At 43.0% G+C, this 23,890-nt stretch overlaps 1 pseudogene; it reads left to right on the top strand.

Moving 5' to 3' along the window:
* Positions 1-4,014: 4,014 nt before the first annotated feature.
* Positions 4,015-4,132, top strand: LOC124557391 (annotated as a pseudogene).
* The last annotated feature ends 19,758 nt before the right edge of the window (positions 4,133-23,890 follow it).

Below are 23,890 nucleotides of genomic sequence, written 5' to 3'. Positions count from 1 at the left end.
CACAAACCGAACACTCAAGGCACGAATTACGTTCAATACTTATGGAGTCCATCATTAAATTGTTAAATAAATTGTTTTTACTTCATACTTACAAGATGTCTAATACTGGTATCACTGAAGCCGCAAAAAATAAGGGAAATACGAGAACTTACGCCTTTTATCGACGTATGTACAAAATGTTTAAACGAATTAATCTACACAACCGAGAAGTTCTGAAAAAAACTGAGCTCGTCAAGCACAAGTAGCGATCAATTAGAATAAATTAGACACGAAACAAAGATACAACCTTGACCGCTGTATCGAAAATCGATGAAAGATGAATAAAACATGTGGGTTACTTCACTGAATAAGACATTCTGAATCGTAAAATCGTGGTTTCCGATTGATACTGACCCTCATTTTGAAAATAATTTGTAATAGGATTAGAAAACGACCATGACGGTGAAATGGCTCTGAGCACTATGGGACTTAACATCTGAGGTCATCAGTCCCCTAGACTTAGAACTACTTACACCTAAGGACATCACACACATCCATGCCCGAGGCAGGATTCGAGCATGCGACCGTAGCAGCAGCGCGATTCCGGACTGAAGCACTTAGAAAAGCTCGGCCACAGCGGCCGGTACTATGGTGATTAGATACCAGATCCATCTCTACGTTGTACAGTTTCTTCCAAGGTTATTTAACACATGTATTAACATTCAGCCTGACTATCAAGCCCTAATTATTTTTAACTGTATTCTCTACCATGTAAGAGAGTTGTTTTAAGCGAGGTCCAGATGTAAGTAACATCACAATATAACAAAAACTACAAATTATTATTTTTCTTGGTTATTCTCGTAACGCTTATGCAGTTTGGACGATACTCAGCGCTACTAGGCATAAATCTTTTAGTCCTACAAATAAATGCCAGTAGAAACACTGGAAACAGTGAATCAAAGATAATAAATACCATTCCGGTATCCAATATCTCTGAAGACTAGTTTGTAACGTACATAATCTAGGAAAGTTCAAAACTGTAGAGTAAAAAGAATATATATCACTCTGCTAGACTACTAATGCGATACATACGATTATGGAGAACAGAAGTGACCAAATTTACCAGTAAGTGAAGTAAAACTTGATGACGTAGCAGGTCTTATATGTCGAAAAGGTAACTGGGCGTTTCGTAACAAAAGAAGTAGGATCACAAATTTACGAGACTCCAGTTGACAGCCCGCGGGTTCGTTGAACAGAGTCTTGACTCAGCTGAAATAAAACTTGAAATCGAAGGGCAGGCCATTCGAAGCCGCTTCTACACGGTTTGCCACTCTCGTCACTGGGAATATTGACCTGATCTAACAGCACTTTCAACAATCTTATTCACAGCAAGTGACATACTACGCTTCCTAACCAAATTTCCGTGTTCAATAACTGACGAGCATAGAAGTGTAGCCTGCCTTTGTCAGCAACGCAGTGCACGTTGATCATAGCACACACAATCCTTTATTAGTACACTCAGCAGAACACAGACTGACTTCGTAGCAATTATTCACAGCAGAAAAAGTCATTTTCTGCGCAAGAGCCGTCTGTTTTCGGACAATTATTCCAGCGCTCTATGTTTCTTCCTGAACTTAATTTAGGCAGAGAAGTACAACAGTGCTGACAGTTAAATTTTATTCCTATTAGTATGTTAGTATGTCACTTTGGACTAATTGCCGACGAATATTCCGGATTACTGATGGTTCACGGTCGTCATATGCAAGCAGATAAACTTCGTAGTGAGAAAAATTCTGATAACAATAGTTTATCACTTGCCACTACTGAAATTTTCATGGCGAATGTGAACAGGTAGGGCTATTACTCTAAGAAAGATCATTATCACCATAGTGACAGAAACCGTAAAGAAAACAGGAGGAAAACGACATTTGCATGAAGATACAAACGTGTCATAGAAGTAAAAGGAAGGAAAGAAGATTAGAGTTTATCGTCGCGTCGACAACACGGTCATTAGGGACAAAGCACAAGCTCGAATTACGAAAGCGTGGGGTAGGAAATTGGCCATGCCCTTTTCATAGGAACCATCTCAACATTTGCATGGAGCGATTTAGGGACATCACGGAAAACCTAAATCTGGATGGCCAGACAGGGAACTGAATCATCGTCCTACTGAATGCGAATCCAGTGTGCTAATCACTGCGCCAACTCGCTCGACGTGTGATTAAAGCAACTATTTTAACAACGCTGACTCCGTTTTTAACCAAATCTTATTTGCAGTTCTGACTGCCTATGGATTTGCGTTAACTCTTTTTAAAATCATTGTGCAAGTGGAGCACTGCATCTCAAATACCACACGGTCCTTTTGGTAATGGGAAGATATCTTACATTTCAGAGCACTGTGTATTTATTTACGACTTATGCCACACAGAATACCCAGTAAATACAGTTAAAAAAAACGCTTAACATATACGCTTTAGGGCGCTACTGATATCTTCTAAAAAACCATAGATCCTGTCAGTCCTATCGTGAACTATAGCCCTTTTGACATGAGAATGTTCACAACTTGTCATCAATTAAAAATTTATCATCATATGGGATCTGGTCAAAAGTATCAAACGAGAGATTTCTCACTACATGCGACATGATATCTCTTATGACTTACGTAATATAGTACGAAGGTTATTCGGACAGTAAGGCACGATCGGTCGCGAAATGGAAAATGTGGTGTCACCGCCAGACACCACACTTGCTAGGTGGTAGCCTTTAAGTCGGCCGCGGTCCGTTAGTATACGTCGGACCCGCGTGTCGCCACTATGTGATTGCAGACTGAGCGCCGCCACACGGCAGGTCTAGTCTAGAAACCCCCTAGCACTCATCCTATTTCTACAGCCGACTTTGCTAGCGATGGTTCACTGTCTACATACGCTCTCATTTGCAGAGACGACAGTTTAGCATAGCCTTCAGCTACGTCATTTGCTACGACCTAGCAAGGCGCCATATTCAGTTACTATAATGACCATCTTCCAGAATGTATTCTGAACAGACAATATTGTGAATCATGTACCGTCAAGAGCGACGTTCATCATTAATGGATTAAAGTTAAGTATCAAACTAATTACGTCCGCTTTCTGAATTCTCATTCCTTGTCATGTTCCAGACCTCACGTCAGTATAGTTCTTCCCTCCTCACGCCAGCCTGCGTGAGCTAAAACGCGTGCATTTCGACCTCCACTCATAACACGGTGTTGACTCTTCTGCTAACACAAAAGAAAATACAGTGAAAATCTGAAGAATCTTTGCACAGATGCGTTGGAAACTGTGTCTAGTGCTCCCGTCGATCGCATCATGTCGCTCTTTTCAATTTTGAGCTCACAGTGAAAACGTAAAGATGGCTAGAAATTAGCGTCTCCCGCCAAGTATGAGAGCCTGGCGAAAGATTTCGGCTGAAGCTATGCAATCCACATAACATAACTGTAATGCGGTTCGTTCTACACGTTCTGCACTCAGCAGGGGCAATGAAGATGCTCCAGTAGCGTTTTCGATGGGAAGTGTTTGATCACCCACAATACAGCCCGTAACTGACTACCCCTGAGGTTCATCTTTGCTCAACTGAACCGCTGGCTATGAAGACAATATTTTGACACAGACAACGAGTTGCTGTCCAGAGTAGAAAATTGTCGTAAAGCACTGGCGGCTGTCTTCTATAACGAGGGAATTGAAAAGTTAGTACAACGCTTCAACAGATCTCTAAGTCTGAGCGGCAAATGTGTACAGAAGTAGCTGGAAGGTGTAATTAACCGTTGCAAATAAAACAGTCTTGATTATCACTGTGGTTTCCATTTCGCGACCTATCATTCCTTGCTTTCCGAATAGCCCTCGTATTTCAATAGATTGACAAAAGACATTGGCTAAGAAAGGACATCAGCAAATACTACGTGCAATATAGTGGCACGTTGACGCGTTGTAAAGTTACAAATTGAATAAATATAAGCGACGATGTCCAACTCAGATTCTGTATCTCTAGGACAGTCACATGGCCAACGGCCTTGCCGTAGTGGTAACACCGGTCCCCGTCAGATCACCGTAGTTAAGCGCTGTTGGGCTAGGCTAGCACTTGGATGGGTGACCATCCGGCCTGCCGAGCGCTGTTGACAAGCGGGGTGCACTCAGCCCGTGTGAGGCAAACTGAGGTGCTACTTGATTGAGAAGTAGCGGCTCCGGTCTCGGAAACTGACATACGGCCGGGAGAGAGGTGTGCTGACCACATGCCCCTCCGTATCCGCATCCAGTGACGCCTTCATGGCCTGTGCGGGAGGAGAGAGAGATAGAGAGAGAGAGAGGTAGAGAGAGAGAACAGTCACATTTGCACGTTTGCCGTGAAATGAGCGGTAGCGTGCCCCTACTGCCGTCAACCCGCAACACATGCCAGTCACCTTCGCAGTCCCTAGCAGCTGCAACCCGGCGCACGCGAACCCGCTCAAACGGGGAGCGGGCAACCCGCGCTGCCTGCCGTGGCTAGCGATCTGTATGCTTTGCCCTGGTGCCGGTCAAACAGAAGGCGGGCGTCCGCGCTAGACCGTTCCTGCCCGCGGCGGTCAGCTGCCCAGTTGTGTTTTCTTCATAGACTGCTATGGAAAATTTGAAAAGTGTCGGAAGACACTGAAAAATTAATTTATTACATGAGCGTAAACGCCGGACACAGAACTCTCGAAAAAGGAAACAGGTGCAAGTCTGATCATCCAGGTGTAATTAATTACATATACTTGTAAATAAATGCACGCTTATTTGACATTTATTACCAAATGAATATTCTTAAGTAAGATACAGTTAAACTGATTTAATATTATCCTTGCACAAGCTTCGAGCAAACAGTTCTATATCACAATTATTTCTATACATACTAGTGCTGCCCATAGTAATATCACAATACTGCACTAATTTGTAGGGTAATTTAATGAAATTCTCGGATGTCTATTTACCCTTTCAATCAAAAAATGGTTCAAATGGCTCTGAGCACTATGGGACTCAACTGCTGAGGTCATTAGTCCCCTAGAACTTAGAACTAGTTAAACCTAACTAACCTGAGGACATCACACACATCCATGCCCGAGGCAGGATTCGAACCTGCGGCCGTAGCGGTCTCGCGGTTCCAGACTGCAGCGCCCAGAACCGCACGGCCACTTCGGCCGGCCCCTTTCTATCCTTTGACTAGACGATTGACGATACACTACAGGGGTTTGGCAAGATTTTCACTTAAATCAACTTGCTTGATGTTTCGAATTGCTTATGAGAAATGAGAAAAAGACCGAAGAAACGGTCTTCACAAGACCACAGTTCCTTGAAAATCTGGTGAAACTTTCCATAGGCTTCTCATGTCGTATGTAATCATATAATATCATCACTTTCTTCATTTCCTGGAAGAGAGTGCAAATAAAAGCAACAGTTCATCGTCATGGGAACTAAATACTTATGTTTCCTACATAGCGTCCATTAGACGGAATTTGATGGCTTTTCTATACTGTTTTAACTTGATTTCTATGTTTTTTATGCATACCTTCACTTTGTTATACGAATACAACTGTTTTTGTTGTTCAATGTGACTGTAGAAAAATTGGTAGTTTGCAGATTAGGCACAGAAAATTGCGGAATTGTGAATAATGACTGGTACTAAGTCATTACGCGGGTTTAATAAACAGTTTTTCCATAGGTATATAACCGTTTGTGAAAATCGTACCCCCGAGAAAGAAAGTCCAGAATCCATGCTCGGAAGACCTGTAGAACAATGTGCTAGCAGTAAATCATTAAGACTGGAGATTGTGCTGGTAGTAAGTCATTAAGACTGCGAGCATACGACGTACACGCAGATACAGCACTGTTCTCTCTTGTACGCCTGAGAAGGAAAGCTTCATACCAATTTTAGTTGGTGAAAAGACGTTAAACAAAGTTTTAAGGCGAAACGAAGTGTGTGAATGCTATGTCGACATGAAAGAGAGGAACATCTGCATCTGAGGATTAGAACAGTATGGGTTTCCCATGCCATCCCATTTTGAATGGTACGTAGTAAGCTGTTACGAAAGTGGGGTTTTTGTGAGTCCTGTGGACACAACATAAGCAGCTGCTTACTGCTTCAAGCAATGTGACAGTAGCTGGCGTTAATCGACATCTAGCCCAGACGCTCATAACGGACTTTTGAGATTCGCCTACAGCGCTGATTCGACGCTGAAACACCGTGACGGTCCTGTATACGGCTATGGTCAGACGCTTCCTACTATGGGTTGGACTGGTGGCACACACATATTGCAGTCATACTTTATTGTCTAGAAACCACGAATGCCTCACGCTGTCATGTGCATGCGAACGCTATACTTGACGTACTGTGTGTCGAAATATAGTCTTTTCGTGAGAGTCTTTGGCTCTGAGCACTATGGGACTTAACATCTATGGTCATCAGTCCCCTGAGAGTCTTTCTTCATCTTATTCTGCAGTAATGGTCGCCATTTTCACCACATAGCAACAGCCATTCTCAGTTTGGAGATATCAGACCTGATGTACCAGAGGTTCTATTTTGAGTGCTATGTTCTTTTTGTTTAATTGTATACGTAAATCGCCTACTACTGGCGTCGTCAGAATATGTAATTTCTTTTTCTTTCATTTTGAAGATGATACAAGTATGTGAACAAAAATTACTAACAGCACTCTTACTAAGAAAGAAGCAACGAACTATTGATAAACATCGACAGATGATTCCAGAAAAATGGATGTTGATAATACTTAGTACTTACAAGCCAGTAACTCTCACACAACGCCACAAAACAAAAATCTTCTCTAACAATCGAATACCAAAATTATCATGTATTAAGTTTTTAGGGCTACAGAGGAAACAACCTGTGGCAGAAAGGTGTCCCTCTAAGACCCCCACCCCCACCCAGGCTGGCTAAGCCCTTGGTGCCACCTGTCTGCCTTTGTTGAGCATTTCAAAAGTATACCTGCACAGAGACAAACTGTGACGAGAGACTTAGGCGCCTGCAGGCAGGCCACGCTGTCACGCTTGCGCATGCTACAAGGGTTATTCGGAAAGTAAGGAACGATCGGTCGCGAAATGGAAAATAAGTGAAAATCTGATGAAGCTTTGTTGATGCGTTGGGCACTGTGTCTAGAACGCCCGTCGATCGCATCATGCCGCGCTTTTCAGTTCTGAGCTCACAGTGAGAACGTAAAGATGGCTAGAAATAAGCGTCTCCCTCCACGTATGAGGGCCTGGCGAAAGATTTCGCCTGAATCTATGCAATCCACATAACATAACTGTCATGCAGTTCGTTCTACACGACAATTCTCGGCCGCACTCACCAGGGGCAATGAAGGTGCTCCTGTAGCGTTTTCGATGGGAAGTGTTTGATCACCCACAATACATCCGGTAATTGGCTACCCCTGAGGTTCATCTCTGCTCAAATGAACCGCTCGATATGAAAACAACATTTTGACACAGACAACGAGCTGCAGTCCAGAGTAGAAAATTGTCGAAAAGCACTGGCCGCTGTCTTCTATAATGAGGGAATTGAAAAGTTGGTACAACGCTACGACAGATGCCTACGTCTGAGCGGCGACTGTGTAGAGAAGTAGCTGCAAGGCGTAGCTAACCGTTGCAAATAAAACAGTTTTGATTTTCACTGAGGTTTCCATTTTGCGACCTATCGTTCCTTACTTTCCGAGTAGCCCTCGTAGTAAGCTTGCGGAATTGGTGGGGTGTCAAGGGGTTGCCTGTCACAGTCTGTCTCTACACAGATGCATTTTTAAAGTGCTCAGCAACGGCAGGTGAGTGGCACCGAGGGTGTGGCCGAACTGAGGAGGCTTAAGCGGGACCCTTTGCCGTTTTAATCATGCATGTGTCGATGTCTCACCCGTCTATGATCGCACCACAGGAGGGCGCCAGACAAGAGGGTTGAAAAAGCAGAAGTACGCGTTGCTGCTTCTGATCGCCTGAAAACTTCGTCAAATGGTTCCTTGTAGTTCCGTATTGTACAACATAGAAAAACTGCACTCCAGAGGGGTGAGATGACGTTCACTAGGGTTGCTAGCCCAAGATGTCTTCATCGTAGGGTTAAATCGTCGGCTGTGTCAAAGGTTGTCAAGAACATCGTCATGCTGCTCGTCACACTGCGAACTGTCGGTTTCTACCACCAACCGTGTGGGAATCAAGGAAACTGGCGATTTCATTGACGCCTTTTACGCCACTTCAAGAGGTTTTGTTGTGTCGATTCTGAGCGGTGACGTGTCTGAAATGTTTTCTTAGGCTACCCATGAGAAACCTGCGTGATTTCAACGCTGGGTGTCGCGGTTCTGACCGCAGAGACGTCTGAACAAGAGGTGAAATGTAAATAAGAGGGAATGTGACGGTCTTATTATGTAGCACGTCAGCGGCGGCGCTGAGAGGAATTATGGTGAAATTTCGTGACAATGTGACATCATTAACTCCCACATGAACTTCTAATCTCTGGCCTTTTCTCGTATATGTCGATACCTTCCTGTTTGAAGCGTTGCCGAGCCGAAGGCTGACATCACAGGGCGCCTCGGTTCTAGCACCATTACAGAGGTAGGCACCGTTGGGACAAATTTCAAACTTCTACGTCGCAATGGGAGACAATTACGGCGTTTAGAAAAAGTGCTCCTTAAATTTTGTTGCATAGTGTAGAACGGCAACATAAAACTAATCGCAGGAATTGCAGATGTCAAACTGACATTCATTGGAAAACTTTTCAGGAAATGTAGTCCATAAACAAAGGAAGCAGCTATCAAAACAATCGTTCGACCAATACTTGAATATTATTCGTCAGTCTGGGATACGTACCAGACATGATTGATAGAGGAAATAGAGAAGATCCAAAGAAGGGCAGTATGTTTCGTTACAGTTTCATTTAGTAAGTCGGAGAGTGTCACAGAGATGCTCAGCCAACTCCAGGGCAGACACACCAAGAGCTTAGTATTCGGTATCGCGGTACGTTCTACTGCCAAATTTCCGAGAGCGTACGTTCCTGGAAGAATCAGCCAAATGTCACTTCCACCTACGTATATCTCACGAAAAGAACACGAAGATAAAATCAGTGAGATTCGAGACCACATGGAGGCTTATCAGCAATCACTCTTCCCGCAAACTATTTGCGACTGCAACAGGAAACAGAGAAGTGACAGTGATACACAAGGTACACATAGCACACACAGTAAGTTGCCTTCGTGAGTACAGATATAGAAGTAGATGTAGATCATCAGTAAGTTACGGAATGACGCGCTGGTGAAAGGACTCACAGGGATAGTATTTTCAGAACACAGAAGGGAATTAGATGAATTATACATTGTATTAGTTCTAGAGTATCCTACGTATATCTCTTCAATGAACTTGATATTTCGACAGTTGCTGCACTAGATACCTCTGAATGAAACTTTTGGACCAGAAACCATCAGTATAAGGACGCCAAGGGTGTAATATTATTACACGTGGGAGTGAGACACCTGGGCACACACGTATTCAACAACCTGGTAGAGTATATTAAAAGCTTACATCTACATCTACAGGGATACTCTGCAAACTACATTTATGTCCCTTACAGCGGGTTCATCGAACCATCTTCACAATAATTCTCTATTTTCCAATCTCATACAGAGCGCGCAAAAAAATGAACACCATTACCTTTCGGTGCGAGCTCTGATTTCCCTCATTTTATTATGATCGATTCTCCTTGCGTAGGTCGGCGTCAATAAAATATTTTAGCCTTTGAAGGAGAAAGTTGGTGATTGAAATGTCCTGAGAACATTCCGCCGCAACGAAAAGCGCCGTTGTATTAATAACGTCCACCAAAATCCTGTGTCATTTCAGTGACACTCTCTCCCCTACTTCGCGATAATACAAAACGTGCTGCCCTTCTTTGAACTTTTTCCATGTACCCCATCAACCCTATCTGGTAAGGATCCCACACCGCACAGCAGTATTCTAAAAGAGGATGGACAAGCTTACATCTACATATATACTCCGCTAGCCACCAAGCGGTGTGTGGCGGAGGGCACAATTCGCGCCAAAATCGCCCCCCCCCCCCCCCCCTCTGTTCCACTCGCGGATCGCGCGAGGGAAAAACGACTGTCTGAACGCCTCAGTATGATCTCTTATTTCCCTTGTCTTTGAATGGCGATCATTGCGCGATTTGAAAGTTGGTGGTAGTGCTCTACATGCTCGGTGAAGATCGGATTTCGGAATTTAATGAGCAGCCCCTTCTGTTTAGCGCGCCGTCTATCTGCAAGTGTGTCCCACTTCAAACTCTCTATAAGATTTGCAACGCTCTCGCGAGGGCTAAATGTACCAGCCACAAATCTTGCCGCTCTTCTTTGGACCTTCTCAATCTCTTGAATCAGACCCAATTGGTAAGGGTCCCATACAGACGAACAATACTCCAAGATTAGACGAATTAACGTATTGTAAGCTATTTCCTTTGTTGAAGGAAGTGTAGGCAGTCTCCTTAGTAGATCTGTCACATTTCCTAAGTGTCCTGCCAATAAAACGCATTATTTGGTTAGCCCTCCCCATAACATTTTCTAAGTGTTCCTTTCAATTTAAGTAGGTCGTAACTGTAATTCCTAGGTATTTAGTTGAATTTATGGCCTTTAAATTTGACTGATTTAACGTGTAGCCGAAGTTTAACGGATTTCTTTTAACACTCTTGTGGATGACCTCAAACTTTTCGTTATTTAGTGTCAATTGCCAATTTTCACACCATACAGATATCTTTTCTAAATCTTTTTGCAATTTGTTTTGATCTTCTGATGACTATACTAGTCGATAAACGACAGCGTCATCTGCAAACAACCTAAGACGGCTGCTCAGATTGTCTCCCAAACCGTTTACTTAGGGAAGGAGTAGCAAAGGGCATATAACACTACCTTGGGGAACGCTGGAAACCACTTCTGTTTTGCTCGATGACTTTCCGTCATTTGTAACCTGGAACGTAAACATGATACAAAATTTAACAAATGTTACCCTCTCACATGGAAATTAAAATGTGTTTCCTTAAACGGTTTATTCGTTGTTTGTCTTACGCCTGTCCTTACAAATGTTTCTAGAAGGTTCCATTGTCCTACCATCACTCGTTTTTCATGTTGACCCTATAAAGTAGCGAAAATTATAAGCACCCTGTACACGGGCTAAACAAGTGATAATTGATAGTACCACGTTGAGTCCTAGTTGGTGTTGCTGATTAGTAAAGCCGTACCATAGGAATTATCGCCTGCCTTCGTGTTAGTAATACGTGGCTTCACGATGTCATCTTGTCCAAACATAGCCTTAGGAACGAAAAAATTATGAGGCTCCAATTTTTGCAATGCCTGTGTTACAGCCGTTTAGAAACACCGAGTATAACAGATTTTTCTCATCCCACTAATGTATGGATGGAGCAAAGAACGATGGCTTGTACACCTCCGTGCGAGCTGTTATTTGTTGATTTTTACCCCCAGAATCAACGTACACGCTGCAGACGAATATTCGTTGTTTCTCCGATGCAAGCCGGTTCATTAAATTTCCTAAGCAAGTTTTCCGGAGATATAGGCCGTCCTTCCAAAAAGTCCCGAGACTGATTTTATTCCTGCCGTATAAGCGATATTAGCGCAGTAATTTAGGCTGCAGCTTGGTCTAACAACTGTAAACAGGAGAGATGCATTCGATCACTCAAGTATGAGTAGGCAGTTTTAAGTAGTGGACGGACGTCCTTAGTGTGTATACGTTGTTGTGTCACAAATTGCAGTGCAGCAACATCTCTAAATCTAGGGTTCCATAAATCCTCCAGAATGTTTTGAAGAAGAGGAAATTGTGTGCAAAGTTTGTAACGTATCCCTCGGCTGCTGGACCAAAACAGAGTTGCGAACACGCCTGCCGCGACATGACTGAAATGCAAAATGCAGACGATTCTTTACTCGAAAATGAACCTACCACAAAACGAAAAAGTGCAGGAAGTCACATGAAGGGTCAAAGCTTTGAGAACATAATCGACATGCAAGCAAATGTGATTCGCTAGTTGAACAACATTTCGTTTCACGTGGTAGTATGAACGTCCTGTGCGTTCCACCATCTTAACTCTTCTCTATTTTTTACTAATCCAGTCTCGAAACTTTTTGAACAGACGGATTATATCGTCTTTCTTCGATTGTTTAGCTGCATATATATTCTGCCTTTCTGTCAACGAATTTTCGTGAAGTTTTTGTGAGAAACATTCTGTTCCTCCGCTCCGTAAAGAAGACGCGTGCGTGTCAGCGCCCTGGGGGTGTTCGCGGATGACATGTCTCCTGGTCTTTCAGGCGCCCCGACATTTCAGTTCTCCATTCTCCGAAGCACATCACAAAGAAGGCACGCTCTCAGCAGGGCGCCTCATTTCTACCTGTCAGAGAAACGAAAAGAGACACAAAAACTGTTTCCGTCACAGAGGAAATAGAGAACTCAATTTCTTGTCCAGCTTCTATGACAGCACATATTCCCAAGGGTAAAGATACGCAAAGGTGTGTCGTATGTAATGTTTCTGAAAATGGTCGTAAATAAAGTTCACAATTTACCACCCTGACATGAAAGTTACTAGAGAGGGAGCATTAGCTCTGTTATACAAACGTATGTGCAGGGTGTGTCCTTAGCGTGGTTGAAGGAATCATACCGCAATGGTGTTACGAGAGTATAGGGTATATAAATCAGGATGTACCGGCTTCTCCCGATTATTAAGGCAGCGGAATAAATATTGTTCTGAGTATTCTGTTCATTTACCTCCATTAGCACCTGATAGGGATGTGAACAATATACTACAATATAGAATATTTGTCCGTGAAATGGAAAGGTTTCGTGTTCGAGTTGTAGTCTAGAGCACAGTTTTAATCTGCCAGTAAGTTTAAAATCAGTGTACGCTATGTTGCAGAGAGAAAATTAATTCTGGAAAAATTCCCTATTCAGTGGTTAAGTCATTTCTCAGCAGTGCCGATTCTTCCAGGTGTGCTACTCGCGTGAGGTATCCAAGAGAACTTCTGTGAAGTCTGGAAAGCAGGAGAGAAGTACTGGCGGAAGTAAAGCCATGAGGCCCGCTGTTAAGTCGGGCCAGGAGAGCGCAGTCGGTACGACACTTGCCTATAGGAGGCAGAGGTTTTAGCTTTGAGTCCCGGTACTGCACACAGTTTTAAGCTGAAAGGAAGTTTCAATACACTAAAATATTTCTTTTTTAAATAAAAGAGCTTACAACCGTGGAAAATGCATTCGCTTATCCCCATAATGCTGTCCTAGACGCAATGTCGGTGTGTGCTCTTGCGTTGGCTTGTATGAAATAACGGTAGTTATTTTCGTAGTTGTTACTGGTGCACAGTTTGCATCATACTGTACATACATCTGTCAGAGGTAACGCTTTGGTGGAAGAAAGACCGGTCCAGTAATTCGTGTTGCACTAATTTCGTATCTCACAATTATTTTCACATTATGTGGAGGCTCTTAACGTTACAGGTGACGATTTTAAAAACTCCAGCGTTGATTATTCTGTGAAGTCATGTAGCTAGATAAATGCAGTTGCATTTTTGACATCGGGCAACAAAATGTGGATTGATAACTCGATGCACCATTGGTACATTGTAAGTTTTCGATCTGCGTTTGTGCACAATACTTAAGTAGGTACTACTGCCACCACAGTCAGAAATGTTAAACGCTGCCGCGATTTTCTCGGGCTTCTTTAGAAGATCGCTCTTAATTCAACTACGCTGCGCAACACAATCACTTTTTGAAAATCCGTAATTGTCTCCCATTGCGACGTAGAAGTTTGCAACTTGGATCAAAGATGGTCAAAACCTTCGTCTGTAATGGTGCTAAAGCGAGGCGTCCTACGACGTCAACCGTGGGCACGGCGACACTTCAAACTCCAAGGAGTCAACACATGCAAAGAAAAGGCCACAGCAAAGTAGTTCATGTGAGCTACAAAGTGGGTTAATTATGCTACATTGGCACGAAATTTCAGCACAATTCTGCCCAACGCCAATGGATGTGCTGCACTACATGAAGATCACCACGCCGCCTTTGACGCACATTTCACCTCTTCGTTTCACGTCTTTGCGATGGAGGTCAGAACTGCGACGCCCAGCGTTGAAATCACGCGGGTTTCTTATCGGTGGCGGGGGAGGGCACTTCAGACACGCCGCCGCTTATAATCGACGCGTAAAAGCCTCAGGATGTAGTAAAAAGAGCGTCAATGTAAGCATCACGTCCATAGGCGAGTTCATTTTCACACATTTCGCACTCGAACACGATTGTTTGCAGTGCTATGTACAACAGGACGACGTTCTTCAGAAATTTCGCAATTGTTGACACCGTCCCCCCCCCCCCCCCTCCTCCAGGCCGATTAAACCCTTTCTCAAGGACATCGCTACACTGCAACCCCAGTGAACGTGATCTCATCCCTTTGGAGTGTAGCGTGACCGCAAGTTTTGCTTTGGTATACAGTGTGGAACTTCTAGGGACCATTAAAAACCATTCGACGTGATCCGAAACACAAAATGGTGTTTATGCTTTCCATTCCACCTTTTTCGCGCCCTCCTGGAACGTGTGCACGGGAGAATGCGACACTGACATGCACGTGAATGAAGTGGCAAAGTGTCCCTCTAAGACCCCCGAGGCCGGCAACTTCGTTGGTGTCACTCGACCACTTTCTTTGGACACTTTAAATATGTCCCTGTACACGGATACTAATTAACCTATCCCTACATGTATACCTGGAGATGGGACAGGCAACTCAAGAAAGGTCAACGTCTGGCATTGATAATGTTGCCACACTGGAGTGTCTTAGAAGGACATTTTCCCACTTTATTCATGTGCGTCTCAATGTTTCATTCGCCCACACACACACCAAAGGATGGCGTGAGAAAGGCGGGATGAAGAAGTATAAACACCCTTTGCTGGTTTGGATCGTGTTCAGATTCCGCTGAATGGTTTTGAACGGTCCCTAGTTGTTCCACCCAGTCTACCACAGCAAAACCTGCGGTCACACTGCTCTCCGAAGGGGCGACATCACGTTCCATGCGGATGGAGTACCGAGATGTGCTTAGAGAAGCGTTGAGTCGTCCGGGAGTATCAGCAGTGGCAAAATTAGTCAAAAATATCGTCCTGTTGAATGTACATAGCAGTGCAAAATGTGTGGTAATTAAGACCCCTAAGGAAGGGGTGGTTTCATTGAAGCCCTTCCTCCTGAGGGATTTTCCTGACGATTCTGATCGACGGTGTGTCAAAAATGTTTCCTCGACCACCTATAAGACACCCCCGTTATCTCAACGTTGGGCGTCGCGGGTGTGACCACCAGTCGCGCCAAACGAATGGGTGTAATTTGATTAAGAAGAAGCGTGACGTCTCTCTCATGGTGTGACACGTGCACACTGGCGTTGGGCAGAATTGTGCTGAAATTTGGTGCCAATGAGACATCATTAACCTACCACACCGTTCACACGTTAAGTCCGAGCTCTGGCCTTTTATACGCATGTGTCGACTTCTCGCTGTTTGAAGCATCACTGAGGCCGAAGGTGACGTCAAACGGTACTACGCTTTTTCACCGTTACAGAGGAAGGTTGCAGGCACATTTAAGCCAAATTTTAAACCTCTGCGCCAGCACGGGAGACAATTGCGTGGTTTCAAAAAATTGAGATTTTAACTGTCTTGCGCTGTGTAGTTTGATAGAAACCAAACACCACCTCCCGAAGTTCGATGGCTTGTGATTGAATGTCGCAACTCCTGCAAGCTATACTTCCCTCAAACAACGCAGGATACATAGGACGACCGACTCACCAGGCGAGTAGAGACTGGCAGCTAATTCTAGTGGCCCGCCGCAGAGATCACTTCCAGGGCGGAATAATGTTCCACATCACGCATCCCGTCGAACAAATACGGCGGAGCTTAGTATCACCGCACGCCAGGATGTAAGTCGCGCTCCGCCTCTTACCTAGCACGAGATTCGAGAGTGCGTTTCTGCGAGAGTTCCGGAGGAAGCTAGTTCGAGTTCTAGATCCAGTCGCCATCGCCGCTACCGCCCCAGTTCATCGCAGCTCACCTGTCCGAAGAAGGATTTGCCGCTATTCGACAAGGCCCTACACCACCACGGTAGTTCCTACACCGGACTTACGACTGTACTGCGCAGTTGGTGCGTAGAGGACAACACAATAACCCGATTTCCCAGAAACTTCGCTCAGTGGAAGAGGGGTCAAAACAAGCGAACAAGTGTATCGACTTATCCACAGATAGTCGGCGGTTTCTGAAAAAAGGGGGTCAAAGTTTCCGAGGTATTTCCCTGGTACTTCATGCGCCTCTTACCTTACAATATCGTTACACAAATTGGTGGTACAGTGCTTAGCATCACGGATGTTTAATTTTGGGCCCCGTGTTCGAAACTCTACTATCACTTTCATTTTTGTTTTCCATTTATATACCCATGTCTGTAGAAGATTTCTATACGAATGTTTCCCAATGTATACTGATATAACGTTGCCCCAATTCGTCTACCAATTGTATGTCAGATGAATGAACTTAAAAAAAGAATGAGAAAATTATTTGAAGTTGTTTTTGGTGAAATTCCTGTAGTGTATCTTAATTCATAATCAATTGCAAGCGCCAGTTTTCGGGAAAGTGATCCGTTATGCATAGTTCGCCGCGGAATTATTGCCAACGTGCGATGTCTTCACCAAAGTTAACGACGTTCCTTTCCCGAGTGAGATTCATACGACGAAATGTCACTATTGAAAATCTGTCTTCGCATGATGCTCGTGGTGTTCGGAATATCTGTGTTTTTAATATTTCTACGATTGGTATCATCAAAGTGAACGCGCCAAATCTTCCTGAGGAATAAACATTTGAATAAGATACACGAATTAATATAAGAATTGATTTGCAAATGAAATATCAGAAAACGAGAATTTAAAAAGATTGTAACCCATCAATATATCATACATGTGTGTATTACACAGTAAATCTGTGACACTTATTGTGAAATCCAGTCCTAATTTCGCAATGAATATAACGCCCTTGTATCCCCTAATTTGTTAAGACACATTAGTTTAGTAACCTTCTATGGACGTGGATATATAAATGAAAGCAATAAAAATAAAATAAATAAAAACAATAATCAGATTTCGAACATAAGGCACAAAATTGAGAAGCCGCGACACTAACCACTGAGCCACCATTCCGTCTGAAAATACTGCGTGGTAAAAGCCACATATAGTACCTCGAAAATACCTCGAAAACTTTGACCGTTGTGTTTTCTGAAACTGTAGAGTATCTACAGATAAGCAGAGACACGTGTTCCCCCACTTTTGACTCTTCTTCCTCTGAGAGAAGTTCCTTGGAAATCAGGTGATGATACTTGACTTGTTCACTTCGTTTGCCACAGAGCGGGCCTGGCATAGGCCAGGAATATTGTAAAATGATATCTTGAAGTTGAGAATTTGTGTGTCATTGAATATATGAGTGTTTTGAAAGTATAATTGTAGTCATTTCAGTAGTCGTGCTCATAGGTATGCGTACCTAATGTCTGGCTGGTAGTAAAGCCTCTGTTTACACTATCAGTGGGATCTTGGTCTCTGTTATCGACATATATGTTGGTGACAGAGTCTAGCGGAAAAGGATGACCTTCGAATTTCTTTTTGTGAAAATTCTTAAAGGATTTCAAATAAAACAAACGTTATAACATTCTACATCTTTATTTTTCGTGTCCACATATTTATTCTCAGCGTCAACGTAGTCACCCTGGCGACGGAAGAATTTCCACAACGAGAGACCAGTTTGTTGATACCGATACCGCGGAATGTTTAACTTTGTTGACGGAGTCGCAGCACCACCTCACCTCTGCTTGCCCCACTTCAAATTCCAGAATTTGAAACATGAACAGCTGCTAGCATGAGTTTCTTAGAAGTAGATACCTTAGGGGTTACGAAGCAACTCAAATCGCTTGATACGGGCAAGTCTTCAGGTCCAGATTGTATATCGATTAGGTTCCTTTCAGATTACGCTGATACAATAGCTCCCTACTTAGCAATAATATACAACCGCTCGCTCACCGACAGATCTGTACCTACAGATTGGAAAATTGCGTAGGTCGCACCAGTGTTTAAGAAAGGTAGTAGGAGTAATCCACCGAACTACAGACCTATATCAATGACGTCGGTTTGAAGTAGGGTTTTGGAGCATATACTGTACACAAACATTATGAATCACCTCGATGGGAACGATCTATTGATACGTAATCAGCATGGTTTCAGAAAACATCGTTCTTGTGCAACGCAGCTAGCTCTTTATTCGCACGAAGTAATGGCCGCTATCAACAGGGGATCTCAAGTTGATTCCGTATTTCTAGATTTCCGGAAAGCTTTTGACGCCGTTCCTCACAAGCGACTTCTAATAAAGCTGCAGGCCTATGGGAAATCGTCTCAGTTTGTAACCTCCCCCTCACTTATCGACCTTAATGACAGTGAAAAATTAAACCGCGTGTACCTAATGGAAATTTGGGAAAAAGCAATCGTCACCGAAGTTAATCTGTCAGTAAAGAGGGAGGAAAGGGTTACATCTAAATGAAAGGAAAAATGCAAATGAAACTGGTGGAAATTAATTTTGAAAAGGGGTAAAGTTAATGAAGAAAGTAAATGTGCGGCCGTTACGTTAACAATTAACTAGCGGTAATTAGATATTTGAGATTTGGGGGAAATTACGGTCGCCAGTCCTAAGGACAATTACTATAGTAACTGAAAAAGAAAGGTAAATACACATATAATTAGCGCTAGAAGCGTGGCAACTGAAGGTTGACACGTGTAGTGTGAAAACTGAAAGTTTGTCAGAAGTAATAACGTTCGCTGCACTTTGACTTAATTTAGCAAAAGAATTAATAAAACCGGAAAATCGAAAGTTAATTTAGTGACTGAAGTTAATAGTGAGCTTTCTTTCTGAAGCACATCGAAATTCAGTAAAATACGGTTAGTCTTGGACTACCTCAACAATCATTTCAAAAGCAACTTGAATCTACGCAATTTAGAAATAAGAGATTTTACTTTGAGCTTGAATTAAATGATTCTGAACAATTAACAATGGTAAAATTTAGTACGTACCAAGCTGAGCTGCAGTCACAGGTAAGCTAAAATACGGTAACAAAACTCGCACTCTTAATTTGTGCTTGTGTAATCTAAATATTGTAGCCAGCTATGAATACTTAAAGTGAACTTTGAAATTAAAGCAGTGAAATGGAATTATGCTGGCGTTTGAATTTCAACGACACTCGGGTTCATTTCGGAAAAGGAAGGGACCCTGCTTGGCAATGCAATTGGGACAATGAGCAACAAAGGTTCATGCTACGTTGCTGTAATTTTGTGATTTGAACAGTTTGAAAAGCTGAGGTCTGCCATACAGTTCTGAAACTTTACGTGCTTCCAGTCTTCCTTGTTGGTTGATTGAAGGTTTGAAGCCGTCGATCGAGGAGGTGGCGACAGTCACTCATTGTCGGCCGTCGCTGTTGCAGAAGCTGGATGTTGGCGCGCCTTCTTCTCGACACGGTCACCAGACGAAACGGGCTCTTGATGTGCGCCAGCTAATGCTTCCTGTCCGCGACACCATGTCAGAAACTATCATCGCAAGTCGAGCGCAATTACATGCTGCCAAACCCCGAAAGCGCGGCAACTCGCGGGAGCTTCACGCAACACACCTGCTCCACTCGCTACTCCAGCCAGACTCTCTCTGCCCGCGCTCCACGCGGCAGAGTTAACACTACCAAAGATCCTATACACTTTGATTCTTCACACGTCCTATCGATGTAATCGTTCGATAGCAGTTTTCCCTAGGCAAGATCCAGCGTAAAAATACAAATAATCTTTACACAACAAACCAATTATACATCGACATAAAAGCATAAATATATATATACAAACAGTAAAACAATTACAATATATAAAGAGACAGAAATGTCATATCTTGAGGTAACAAAACAAGGAAAAAAAATAATAGTACAATAGATGGAAATAGGAGGATATGCATTTCCGGCGTTACACGTGCCCCACATTGTCTGAGGATGTTCGTGTAACGTAAACAGACTCAGAAAATGTCCCAAAAAAGAAACAGCGGAAATGCATATGCTCAAAATATCAACAAAATTTAGCATTCGCCTAATTAACCATAAACCAATTTTTAGACAATAATAATTGAGTGGAGACACTCCTAATCTTATTCCACTCTGTCATCTTGATCAAAATAAAACAGGTTGACAACATATTAAAATTCATAGAAAATATAGAAAATGGTTTAGCTATTCCAAAATCATTAAAATTCGTAACACTATGAGAAATGGAATACTATTTGCAAAATTAATTAGAGTGCATGGTCATAAAAACAGGTAGATCAAAATACGCAAATAAATAATTAAATAGACTACACATTTTATATAACCTTTTCATAATTAATATTCTCGTCACGAGAATCTATTTAATGCTAAACAAGAAAATAATATTCAGCAGATCGAAAAAACCATAAATATTGACAGTACAATTCTTTCAGCTGTCCAGGAAGAAAAACAATTCCGCCTTCCGTACCCGCAAGTACAAAGAATGCCGACAGCGGCACAAGAGCCGACAGCGGCACAAGAGCCGACAGCGGCTTCGCCTCGCAAGTATTGTTGCGCCCGCCTGTGCGGCACGCTTGATCTCACTCGCCTGTGTAACGGCGTTTCCAGAACGTCCGTTTCACTGAATTCTTTAGGAAAAACTCACTCCCGAGTAATCTCAAGGAGTCCCTTAATACTATCACAGTGGATAACTCAACACTGTCCATCATCACACGCATGTACTAGCCTGAAACTTAAAACAGCGTCTAAGTACATCGGCAGTGACTAATAAAACACACATTCATTAAATCTTACAGCAAGTTACAAAATCATATTTACATTCCTTAATCTACTGTGACTCAGCTGAAAACTTAAACTAGCAGCTTAGTTTTTTCAGTTGATTAGATCATGATTAAATTGATTAAAGTTAAATTGATTAATCAAAATTAATTACTTATTAATTACAACTTCTTTAATGACCTTCGTCAGTCAAAAGCATGGCAATCTAGCAAATCGTTAAATCTTACACTCTATTTTACATACTGTATAAATTACCCATTGTGTGGTATTAATCGATCCTAGGTCGGTACAATTTTAAGTCTACAATGTTCCGTATACCTAATAGTTTTCCAGAGCTTGGATACTCTAAGCAATAAGCATTTGTGTGAGGTATACCAATGACTTTATATGGTCCATTATAAACAAACTTAAATTTAGATATTTCATGGTCTATCTCGCTCGATTTCTCATGAGCTTTTACAAGTACTACGTCTCCGATTGTAAACTTAGCAAAACGCGCTTTAGCGTCATGACGACGTATTCGAGCATCAGCTTTAAGCTTCATTACTTCTCGCAAACGATCTTTTTTCACATCAATTCTAATGTCAATCCGTGGAGGGAATTTGATTATCTCTTCCAATTCACCTTCTACACTTTTGTCAATGCCGAGATTCCTCACGTTACGGCAGTTCAAATTCATTCCTACGTCAATGTCATCCAGCCAGTTAACAACGTCTATAGGCTGGTATTGCCTATGCACACCGTCTCCTGCCTCGTCAAAACTAACTACCGTTGTTTTATCTAGTGACATACATGTCAAAGTTTTGCTTTCGCAGTTAATCACTGCACGGTACTTTAATAGCCAATCTAACCCGATAATTACTTCCGTAGTTAAGTCTGGCACGACGACAAACTCTTGTTCAAATCGTGCCCCACATATCTCGAAGTTGACAAAAATCTGTTTAGTGAGCGGTTTACTGTCCTTCCCAGTAGCACCGATAATTTTCACTCCTGTTACTGGCATAACTACGATGCCAGGTCTGTCTTTCGGTAACTCAAATATTTTCCCAGATACAGCACTCAATTCTGCACCGGTGTCAATCAACACGTTTAGTTGTAGGTCGTGCATATTAACAGACACTACTATCTGTCTACACTTGTCCTCGACTGTTTCTTTATTTTCCCACAGTAAATCCTCGTCTATATCCAGGTCATTCCAGAAAAAACCATCCGGCTTTGATCCTAAATCCGGTTTATCTGGCGGCTTTTTCAGCCTCTGTTCACATACAGTTTTAATTTCAACACGTCTGTCCTGAGGCTTAGTCTGTAGCTTCGCCTCCAATACCGAAAGCTTTTCCTGTAACTCGTCAACTAGTGAGTGTTGCTTTGCTATCAATTCACTAATTGTCACCTTCGTTGATTCCTCTTCAGTCAGATTGACCTCATCTGCCAATCTACCTGGAGGAATGTGCCCAGTAGTATCTGCAATTACTTCCTCTAGATCTGCGCAACCCACACTGCTATCGTCTGACCGTATAATGTCAGCTCTAACCTCATACACGCTGTAATCTATGTGCTTTTCTACCAATTGTGTCCGGCTATCACTAAAATTTTCGTAATCTTTCTCCTTAATACTCTCGCAATGTTTAAACTGGAGGTTTGCGTCGGATGGGTCGGCTACTTCTACCACTATAACTTTCGGTAAAGTCTGCCGGTTAGGGCCAGAACTTTCCGTTACTACTTCAACATTCAACTCCTGCGGGACGAAACACGACGCATCTTGCTCGTGCTCCCCATTAACATCAACTATTTCTAGTAAAGTCTGCCGGTTAGGGCCAGAACTTTCTATCACTTCACAATCACTATCTTCCTGCGGGACGAGACGCGGCAAATCCTGCCCGCGCTCCCCATAAACACTTCTCCCGTACAGGCCCCTATTATCTCTTAGTTCGTCGTATAAGCGACCGAACTGCCTTAACCAGACCTCATCCCTCTCTGCATCCCCTCGCTCGATGACGGACGTTTTATCCGACATCTGATCTTCTCTCAACACTTGCGAATCATTCTTAAACTCAATCTCCAGTTCCGCTGTGGGTGTTACAGCTGCCACTTTATAATCGATTTCCGGAACACTGCTTAAATTGTTCTCACTGACAGTGAATGTATTTTTTACTGCCGTGTCTACAGCTGATCTACTACTTGTGGGCGCACGCCTTTCTCCTAACACTGGCACACTCTCCCGCCGTTGATTATTCCATACGGAATTTTCATAACGACGACACCTGGGTTTTCTCCTGTTATTGGGCCGCCAAAATTTCTCCACGCCCGGTCGGCCCCTCACCGGCGCGGCTAATGGTTTCCCTGTCTCGTCCCAGCAGATACGCTCCCCGGATACTGCTGAGGCGGCTGGTCACACCCTCTGGCGTTATTACTATTCTGCGCAGCCCGTATCACGCTAGTGTGATACTGGTTTCCGTCATTCCTGTTATTATTCGCATTGTACCGATTGTCATTACGGCCCGAACCATTATTGTTATTGCTGCCAAGATTGCGGTATGCATTATTCCCATAGTTATCATTGTTGTGTTTGCTGTGGTACCCGTTGTTGTTACCACGGCCTCTACCAGTATCGCGATTATTGCGCCAATTGTCCTCGTCCTCAACTCTTTCCAGGAAATCATTGATTGTCCTGTAATTGCTTCCTACGTAGCGTTCCCAGACTATTTCGGATTCCGTGCGGCGATCACGCAAATATTCCAACTTGCGGATCCAGCCCTCACAAAACTCCTTCATCGAGCCGCGCGAATTCGCATCGAAAGGCCTCGATACGACAAATTCGCGCCAGACACTTTGCTGTTTTTGATCTGACCAGTATTCAGCCAGAAACAAATTTTTAAATTCGTCAAAAGTCAGGTTCGTAATGTTGAGGTTTAAGCCCCAACGCTTGGCATCACCAGCCAACACATCAATAATCGCATTAATTTTCCTCTCATCAGTCCATGATCTGGGTAAAACTCTTTCTCA

Source organism: Schistocerca americana, chromosome X (assembly GCF_021461395.2).
Source record: "Schistocerca americana isolate TAMUIC-IGC-003095 chromosome X, iqSchAmer2.1, whole genome shotgun sequence".
NCBI classification, from domain to species: domain Eukaryota; kingdom Metazoa; phylum Arthropoda; class Insecta; order Orthoptera; family Acrididae; genus Schistocerca; species Schistocerca americana.
Note: the sequence above shows the minus strand (reverse complement) of the source record. Positions and strands in the feature narration are given on the sequence as shown.